Source organism: Octodon degus, unplaced genomic scaffold (genome assembly GCF_000260255.1).
Source record: "Octodon degus isolate 3935 unplaced genomic scaffold, OctDeg1.0 scaffold00012, whole genome shotgun sequence".
NCBI classification, from domain to species: Eukaryota; Metazoa; Chordata; class Mammalia; order Rodentia; family Octodontidae; genus Octodon; species Octodon degus.
The window spans coordinates 17,767,284-17,777,291 of NW_004524588.1; the positions used below are offsets into that span (position 1 = coordinate 17,767,284).

At 40.2% G+C, this 10,008-nt stretch overlaps 1 protein-coding gene across 5 annotated transcripts in view; it reads right to left on the reverse strand.

The window, feature by feature from the left end:
- Positions 1-10,008, reverse strand: part of Gria4 (glutamate ionotropic receptor AMPA type subunit 4) — a 391,757-nt gene that overhangs the window by 312,392 nt on the left and 69,357 nt on the right. The window lies entirely within an intron of this gene.

A 10,008-nucleotide genomic window follows, 5' to 3' on the forward strand; every position in this document is an offset into this window, starting at 1 on the left:
CTATGCAGTTCAGGCCGACCTTGAGCTCACTATGTAGCCCAGGCTGGTCTCAAACTTACAGTGATCCTCCTGGTGCTGAATTCACAATGATTTTCCTGTCTCAGCCTCCCCAGTGCTGCGATTACAGGCATGTGCCACCATGTCCAGGTACAACATACTGTTGAAAGTCCAAATCTTTTCCTTTTAAATTTATTTTTATCCAGCCCAGAGACTCTGAAAGTTTGTGAAATGTGCTAATTACTAGATATATGAGAGAGAAGGAGAAGAGGGAGAAAGATGAGGGGAGGGAAAGAGGGAGGGAAGGAGGAAGAGAGAGAGAGAGGAGAGAAGAAGAGAAGACAGAAAAAGAGGGGAGAGGAGGGGAGGGGAGGAGAAAAGAAGAGAGGAGAGGAAAGGAGAAGAGAGAAGAGAGGAGAAGAGAGGAGAGGGCAGGGGAGGGGAAGGAAGGGGAGGGGAGAGGAGAGGTGAGAAGAGAAGAGAAGAAAGAATTTCAAATAACCTAGAAATACAACTAAATTTTTTTACATGGTTATAATTTTTTGTTCTCTACTTAAGGGATTTATATGAAGTTATTCTTGGATAGTGATTAAAAATTCATTTCTTTAAATAATAACCCATCTCACGGTGGAACTGAAGAGAAAGTTAAGAGAAGGAATCTTGATAGAGTTACTTCACAGACATATAAGGATTAATTTTACTCTGTTACATTTTAAAGGGACAATAATGCACTACACTGGAACTGAGTGTCTGGTGTCTCGAGAACCCTGAATGCATCCAGAGCTTTGTCTTCATTCCAGGCCTCCCCTCTCTAAGCAGTCCATGCTTGCACTAGCATCTGTCACTTCCACCACGACCCTGCCTGTCATCCTCCCCTGAGAACAGCCTCTGTGTGCTCTGTTTTTAGAGAACTCTGTTGTTGTCCAGGTTTGGAAAGTTGGTTCCCCAACTGATACTTTTTTTTTTTTTTTGTATTTATTAATTAGCAAGTCACCCTGGTCTGTGCAAGATCTACAAATGTCTGAAGTCTCAAAAAATATATAACCCCTTCTATATAACAGAGCTTGTCAGGTCTTTTTGTCAGGAGACTCCCTGCTGTGGTTTGTGTCTAGCTGTCCCCCCCAAAGACTCATGTAAGTTCTAGGATAGATGCAGCTGGAGGAGCAATGAGGGGCTTGAGGGGCGTGGCCCAAGGGGCAGGGCCAGAGAGGTGCGAATGGTTATCCTGGCTAGCCTGTGCTCTCTGAGAGGCGTGGAGAGGGTCATCCTGGACACGGCAGCACCCCAGCCTCTCCCCCAGTGTCTTGAAACTTCCAGTAACTGTGAGCTACATAAACCTTTCCCTCCCTCATTTTGAGTGTCAGGTATTTGTCCCAGCGAAGAGTAACTAATATACTCCCTACCTCTGCCTTGCAAGGACTACCTCACTTGGCCCGGGAAGGCAGGCAGCGCCTCTGGCCTAGAACCAGCACAAGAGGGTCAAGCAATTTCACGCTGACAATAAGCAGCAAGTGACATCTGCCTTTGCTGCACTCTAAGATCAAATACAAAGGCTTTTCAAGTACAGATTTCATGACATTTTACAGAGAAGAAGAGCATGGAAGGCTGGAAGCAAACGTAACACTGGCAAACCAACTCTGCGGTGTTTAGCGAATGCCTCTTTCTTCTGCTGTCGTCTTTATTTTGGTCTTCACTGCATTGTTGTAGAATAGCTTCAATCTTCATTTCTTAAGTTTGAGTGTTTTGTATTCTTTGAGAGCCAAATGAGTGCCTTGTTGTTTTAGCAATTCAGAAGAGTTTCTGTGACGATTATGACTTGAATGTTCTTACTGTTTTGCTGCTGCACACTAGATTTCCACACTGCTCACGGAACATCAAGGATGTTGATAGCACGGCCACTGTTGTCTCACGCCTGTCACGTCTTTCCTATGCAACCCCTGATAGGATAATTATTTTCTCCTATGTCTGTGCCAATACATACCCCGACTTCCTATCTTGAAGTATTAGTACTTACTTTTTCTTGTAGAACATTTCTATTTGCATTGCTCTATCTCATTTAATCCAAATTCCAAAATATCAGCAATTCAGCGTAAAATCCCTGCAAACCTCTGCATCATTCACAGCACTTCTCACATTAGGTCCGGGCTGTAGTGTTCATGCCACACCGGAGCACACTGCAGCTCGGACCGTCAGCTTGCAAGCACTGCACGGCAAATCCTGCAGCTCCTGGCTGCCACGCACGAGGGTGTGGCACTGCACGGTATGTCCGTGGTGGGCTTCATGGAGCTCATAATGTAGAGGTACAGACATCTCAGGTTTATGTGATACTAACGTTAATGTACTCTGGGAGCTTCTGACTGAAGCCAAATTTCTTATTGACTCTCTATAGGTGCTGGTTCCTAAATACCAAATACAAAGAAAATACTGCCAATGGTGGAAAACAGTAAGTAGACTGACTTCTCTCTCCCCCTGGGCCCTGCAGTGACCAAAACAGTTCATTTCTTAGTATTTATTTATTTATCTTATATATCTTTTTTATTTATGTATTTTGTACAGGTTCTCCCTATGCAGCTCAGACTCATAGTGATCCTGTTTTCAGCCTCCTCTGTGCTGGAATTACTCGGGGGTGGGGCTGGCACAGTATGTGCTACCGGGGATCAAACCCCCATGCCTGAGCTTGCCTAAAGCAGGCGTTTGGTCCGCTGAGCTACCTTGCTGACCCTAACAGCTCATATTTTGAACTCTCTGATTTTATTAACAAATGCATGCAAAACTAGTGTTCTACTCCCATAATGTTTTCATTTGCATTTTTATTTGTTTGTTTTAACGCTTGAGATCGAACCCACGGCCTTACACATACGAGGTAAGTGCTCTATCGCTGAATTATAAAATCTCTCTCCCTCCCTTTTATCATCTCCTTTCTTTCACCTTCCTTCCTTCTTCCTTCTTCTCTTTCCTTCCTTTGTTGCTTCCTTCTTTCCTGCCTGCCTTCCTTCCTGTCTTCCTTCCTTCTCTTCTGTACGTTCTGAAGGCATTCTGATTTAGGGTTTGAACCTTTAAATTGGGAAAGGACTACAAAGTACCGCTAATTATATCTCTTCTATCCTGGAAAATCTCAAAATTTTCCCTCCATGATCACAAGCTCTGTTAGCTTTCCCAAGGGTCCCATATAGTCTACTCACCTTGTAATTTTTAAAAATTCTATTCTTACTGAAGTTTCCAGTATAATTATGTGTCACTACACATAAACGTTTTAAAGAGCAGTTTGGGTTTCAGGACTTTGGACACTTCTCTGGAGAGGGTTTCCTTTACATTCGTATGACTAGAGATACCCTGTACAGAGAACTTTACAGGGTGACAGCAGGGCTATCCAGGGACCTCTCAGGGAAGACATTAGCTATGAGGTCTCTGGGTCTCTGATTATGGTGGCTTAGAATGCACTCTGACATGGACATTCATAGAATAGGATACAGAGATAGAAATTACTCTCCAAAATCTCATTAACAAGAACAGTATTTCCTGCTAAAGAGTCCAGTGGGGAAGCTCATTGTGAAAGAGAGAAGCTAACTATAGAGCATAATTTGAGGTACTCTCTTACCTCTGCTTTGGGAAGATTATTTGTTTATTTGGTTCTAGGGATCAAACCCAGGAATGCTAAGCAGGCATTCTAGCTCTGTGATACTCACACTTAGCCCCTGAGGAGATGAAAAAAATACGTCACTAGGATCCAGTCAGGGGGCCACAGCCATGCTCGTTCTCCACACAACACCGCTTCTTATCAGTGTTTCCTGCCACAGTGATTGAGCCCTGCCCACCGGCCCAGGCTCAGAGAATCCATTTGTCTTAACTATGCGCCTTGCCATCCTGAAGCAGATGCTCGAAGACTTAGGCACACTGCTAGACGTGTGCTAATGCCTTGCGGGCTGGAGCACAGTTCTCCAGCAAGTTGGACAAGCTCCAAAGAAGCAAAATATATAACTAGGTTCATAACTCTCATAGCTCGGCTCATGTGTGAAAGAAATTTAGAAGTGGAAATGGGAAGGCCACATTCATTATACCCCTAGTGGCCCACTAAAAATTTCTTTATTGATTGTTTTTGTAACTATAGTTTCCTGTCTTACTGTCCTTAGATTCTTAATTTCAAACAGAGGAGTGATTTCACTAGGGAAAAGAATTAGTCATTGAAGCAGAAGAGAAGACCGCCATTGGGCCACTTTTTTTTTTTTTTTTTGTATTTTAGGGAAGGGTCTACATGGTGTTCAGGGTCTCACTACTAGATAGGACTCGTAGTGATCCACCTGTTTACAGCTTCCCAAGAGCTGGGATTACAGGTGTGTGCCACCATGCCCAGTCTCAGTTGCTGTCTCAGTGCACCCCAGGGGTGGGGCCAGCACGGCAGGCCTGAGGATCAAACCCCCGGCCCCTGCACCTGCTTGCAGGCACTTCAGTCCACTGAGCTATTTGGCCTGCCCATCGGGCCACTTTAAAGTGCTCCACATCCCTCTACATGAACAGGCAGAAAAAAGATTCTGTGCTGGATGTGTTGCTTGATACCAACAATCAAGGAGAAATTAGGTTTCTGCTACATAATAGAACTAAGTAAAAGTAGACCTGGAATAGGATAGATCCGTTGGGACATCTTTTCCTCTTACTATGCTCTACCATGAAAGTCAAAGGAAAACCCATTCATCTGTTAAACAAAGATTTTACATTCAGGAGTATTCAACTGTATGCAGGATAATTGTAAACCAAATGATGGATGTCCTACTGCTTTCATTTTTACATGAAGTATAGTCTAAGAAAATGTATCTGGTGTCAAGCTGGCTTTGAGTAGACTTGTGATGGTTAATTTTGTGCATCAACTTGGTTGGGTCAAAGGTCCCAGGTATGTGCCGTGCTGGTCCTACCCCTGGGGTGTGCGGAGATGGCAACTGAGACTGGGTATGGTGGTGTGCGCCTGTAAACCCAGCTCTTGGGAGGCTGTAAACAGGCAGATCACTATGAGTCCAATCTAGTAGTGAGACCCTGAACACCATGTAGACCCTTCCCTAAACTACCAAAAAACGAAAACAAAAACAAAAACAAAACAAAAGAAAAACAGAAAACAAAGGTCCCAGGTATTTGATCAAACATTCTTGGTGATTCTGTGAGTGTCGTATTTTGGGTAAAGTTAGCATAAGCAATGGGCTGAGCTAAGTGGACTGTTATCTGTAAGTGGTCCTTGTCCGATCAACTAGCAACTGTAATAGAACAAAGACTGTTGAGTTCTATTAGCATATTATATTTAGACTTCAAAAGCAGTAGCAGATTCCAGTCACTCAACCTAGTCCATAAAATCAGATGAGCTAAAACTTTAAAATCGCTCCCTCCCTGTTCTCTTTTCCTTCCTTCCTTCCTTCCTTCCTTCCTTCCTTCCTTCCTTCCTTCCTTCCTCCTTCTCTTCTACATGCTTTGAAGGCACTGATTTAGGATGGGACTGCAAAGTGCCCCTAATTATATCTCTTCTATCTTGGAAAACCTTGAATGTTTCCCTCCACGACCACATACTCTATTAGCTTTCTTATTACTATGACATGATACTTTAGCACCCACAACTTAAGGGGGAAGCTTAATCTGACTCCACTGTAAAGAGATTTGCTCATTGGTTGGCTGGGTCCAAGGCAGGAGCACCATGGAGGACAGGCATGGTGGAGCAAAGCTGGCTATGTCATGGCGGCCAGGAAGCAACGCCCATATATCTAAATGGATGTACAAAACCACACCCGAGGAAGGGGCAAAGGCCCGGATAAAGACTCCATGATCCACCAGACACCCAGAAATATGTTCCACTAATCCCCGGGCCATCCCCAAACTAATCAAGTTGACAGTATGTGCTAAAGATCACAAACCTTGTCTTCAGTTTTGTGAATAGTATTCTTTCAACTTAAAGATATTTGAGAAAATTATCCTGGAATGACTTATGACTTTGATCTAGTCATAATTTTTTATGTGTTCAGTGACATCAATTTGGGTGGCAATTTCAATGACAAGTGTCTGTGGGAAAACATTCAAAATGAACTTCAAAACCTGAGATTCAAGGTTAAATTTTGAAGGTTCCACAGGACCACATTTCTCTAGCAACAAGTTATGTAAGCTGATGAAATAAATGTAGAGTACAATTTCAGCACTGCTTACCTGAAATGTCAAACCATACAGCATTAATGAAGAAATGAGTAAAAACAGAAAGCTAAAATAGAAAAACATTGTTCCTTTAATTAAATACAGAATTTGAATGAATAAAACAAAAACAATCTTCAGCTCTTAATTCATTTCAAATCTGAGATGCTAAAAATCAAGACAATGGATAAAGCCCACTAGATCTCTCTGTGAGAAGGGTGACATCGTAATCAATGCTGAAATGGATTTACCTTAAGGCAGGGGCACAACTGAGCCACACAAGGACTCTCCATATACTCCTACAGGATGTTCTTGTCCCCGGTCATGACCCAAATTCCAGCTTAAATCGAGCTTTCTCTTGGGCTGTGGAACAAAAGCTGTCACTAGGGGCGCACCGCTGACACAAAAACCTGAAACTTGCAATGCTCCAGAACGTGATGAATTTTGTGTGCCAACTCAATTTCAGAAGAGGGAAGTTCTACACTTAACCTCACGAGTTGCAGTCAGAGCTCACACTGAGGCTACTGTGTAAAATTATCTTCAGGCAGCACGGAGGGGACACACGGGAATATAAGTGGATTTTGGATTTAGAGATTGGTCCCATCTCAACATATATGCAAGTATTATTAAATCCAAAAAAATGCCCCAATTCAAAATACTTTTGGTCCTGAGCACTTTGGATAAGGGATACTCACTATGTATAGTAATTTAAATTTATTTTTTTAAATTTTATTTATTTATGTGTGTGTGTGTGTGGCCAGCTCGGCCCACCAGGGGGCGGGGCTGGCTGGCATGTTGCTGGGGGATTGAATCGCGGTCCCTGTGCTTTGCTAAGCTTGTTCTAAGTAGGTGCTTTAGACCACTGAGCCATCTCACCAGCCCCTGTATAGCAATTTAAAAAGTGCATTTTTGAATAGCCATTACTCATAGAAGTGCCAAATTAAATAAATTAATTAGGTTGCGTATCTATAACTTTATACAGCAGACTTTATTTTCTGCCAAGAACTATGTGGATACTCGGTGATGTGCTATGGAATAGGATGTGTATGATCTGTCATAAAACACTACAAGATGCTTTTCACAAATGCAGACAAACAGTGATCCAAAGACTGCAACCCTAAATTCCTTTCCATGGTACTCAGTTCTGTCTACTCATCTCTGTGACCTGGTCATTCAGGGGTCCTCATCATCCTTGCACACCAGTTATGCTGCCCTTTGCTCTACCATTGAACCTAGAATTCTCTTTTTATATAAATATCCACAAAGAAATAAAGAGATGCTGGGCACAAAATATTGAGGGTAGTTCAGGGTTACATACTTACTATTTGGGTGAATTTAGTTATTGGAATTATTTTCCTGTTCTACATCAATGCCCCAGTTTGTAACATCATGTTTTCCACTCATAACAAATCAGAGTGTTTCCATAAGTGAATTCCTAATACTTAATTTTATTATTACCACTGAGTTTTAAGTACACAAGGATTAAGTACACTATTATATGAGAAAAAACGCTTATATACACTTTCACTAACACTCACATATCCAGTTTTTCTCTACAACTTCGTGTTATTGATGCACTCATTTCCTGACTCTATCTCATACTTGTACACACAACAAACACAAATGCAAGCACCACAAATATGCTGATTTGGTCCTACAGCTTTTTTGCATGTAACATACCAAATAATGAATATACATTATAAATCAAAGTCAACTTTTTATCTTATGCAGTCAAAAGTTTTATTTAATATTACAACCTCTAGGTACAAAATTGTTTATTTACTCATTCCTAAAGGAAAGACATTTGTTTTGTTTCTCTATTTTTTTGAATACAAATAATTCTTTAGTAAAATACTGAAACTGCCTTCTGAGTCCTAATATAGTTTTCCAGGGTACTGTCATGCCAGGAAATAGGCATGCAATTTAATTACACATTTTATTATTAAATATTTTTAAAGTGATTATAGAATTACAGGTATATATTCATCAGCAAGATAAGCACTTATCCATGTATGCATCTTCTTTCCAACATTTAATATTCCTTATTGTATATTATGTTTTATAAACAACATTTGGATTTTATTGATTAACACATGTACGGTGCCTAATGTATTTTGCAAAGTTCCCAGGGATTTATGAAATATTTAGTAAATACATTAACAGATTTATAAATCTGTCACAGTTAACATGAAAGATTAAAAAATGATCATGCTGTTTTGCATACAATGTAATCATATAGCCCCAATCATTACAATCAAGCTAATGCGAGGCCACGCTACTCAAATTACCTGTATGTGTTCATAGCTCTCATTTTAGTATTTGGATAATTGCAATAGTATATATGTATCAGAAACTATAATGTATGAGATACTTATATTTGCCAAAAAAATAATTCAGAATTTAAATAAAGGTATTTATATTCTAAAGGAATAAAGGGCAGCACATATGAAGGCATTTCTACCACCCATTTTAGGCAATCAAGCATAACAAAGATAGTGCTTTTAGTTCAAAATTATAGAAAACACTGAGATTAACTTCCTAAGGACTGGACTGTTTGATGATCCTAATTGATCTTTTTCTTACGAAAACAGGTCAAGCACACCAAACGGAATTCTAATTAGGAAAGAATATGCCACCGGAAATGGATCTTGCAAGTGTTAATTTATATTACCTCAAAGTTTTCTATCAAAAAATAAGCAAAAGTAAAACTCTAAAGCCATGCACTAGTTTCTTACATACAATAATCAATTAACTGCTCTTTGAATCCTAAATGTTAAGAAACATCATTCTTGCAAAATGCTATTAAGCAGTTGACCCAAATAATTCTATTTTTATAAAATTCAGAATGGGCTGAAATTTCCATTAAGAACTAAATAGCACCACAACAGCCACAGAAGAGTTTTCATATGAATCTGTGTGAATTCACGTGAGTTATCATTTTGCAAGGAGCATCACACAAAGGAAGCACTTCTGCCACAGGAATTTGCTCTACATTGCTATTAATTTGCATGCAATTTCACGAGAGTAGAAAGCATCTAAAACAAAACATGCGCCATTAATTGACTACCTTCCTTGAGTTCTTGCTATGATGAAAATTTTGAAAAGAACACAAACCCTCAGCTTGTCAGCTACTGTATGAACCTACCCCCTAAGGAGGTCTTTCAGTGCTGCAAAAACAGTCTCCATGCAGATTCCCTGTTCTACACAGGCACCTGCACTTTCAGTTCTTCGCATGTCTCTGATGAGAAGGTTAGTACTTTCATCTGTAAGCTGATGGTCTAGCACTGCTGAGGTTTTGATTTTAAAAGAGTTTCATGCTGAATTTGTATTTGTTTTATTTTTTATAGAGCAGAAGGTTTTTTAAAACATGTTCAACATTTCATTTTCTTCTCGCAATGTCCCTTTTTAAAATCTGTAAAGTAGGTTTTGCCTTAAGATGCACATTTTCAATTTTTCATAATAATGACTGTGTTTACATAATGCATACAGCCATCCTAAGCAGCACACACCTCCTCCTGGGCACGCTAGAAGAAGAGGATTTACTGCCTAGCTAGACAATTTCAAGCCATGTGGCTTGACTATGTAGAAATTCATGGTCTTTGGCAATGATTTTACTCTGAGACAGTTAACATTTGGCCACAAATGCTGTCATAAAGGCTGCAGCAAACTTTATAGTTTGTCTGCTGAATTTCTTTTCTTTCAACTGAATCAATATAAAAAAATCATGGTGGGCAGATGGGCTTGTAAATTTTGTAGAAGCTGTTGCTATATAAGATTAAATTTGCCTAATTGAATAACTTTAAAAATCACTCCTCTGAAATTCTCTCTCTCTCTCTCTCTCTCTCTCTCTCTCTC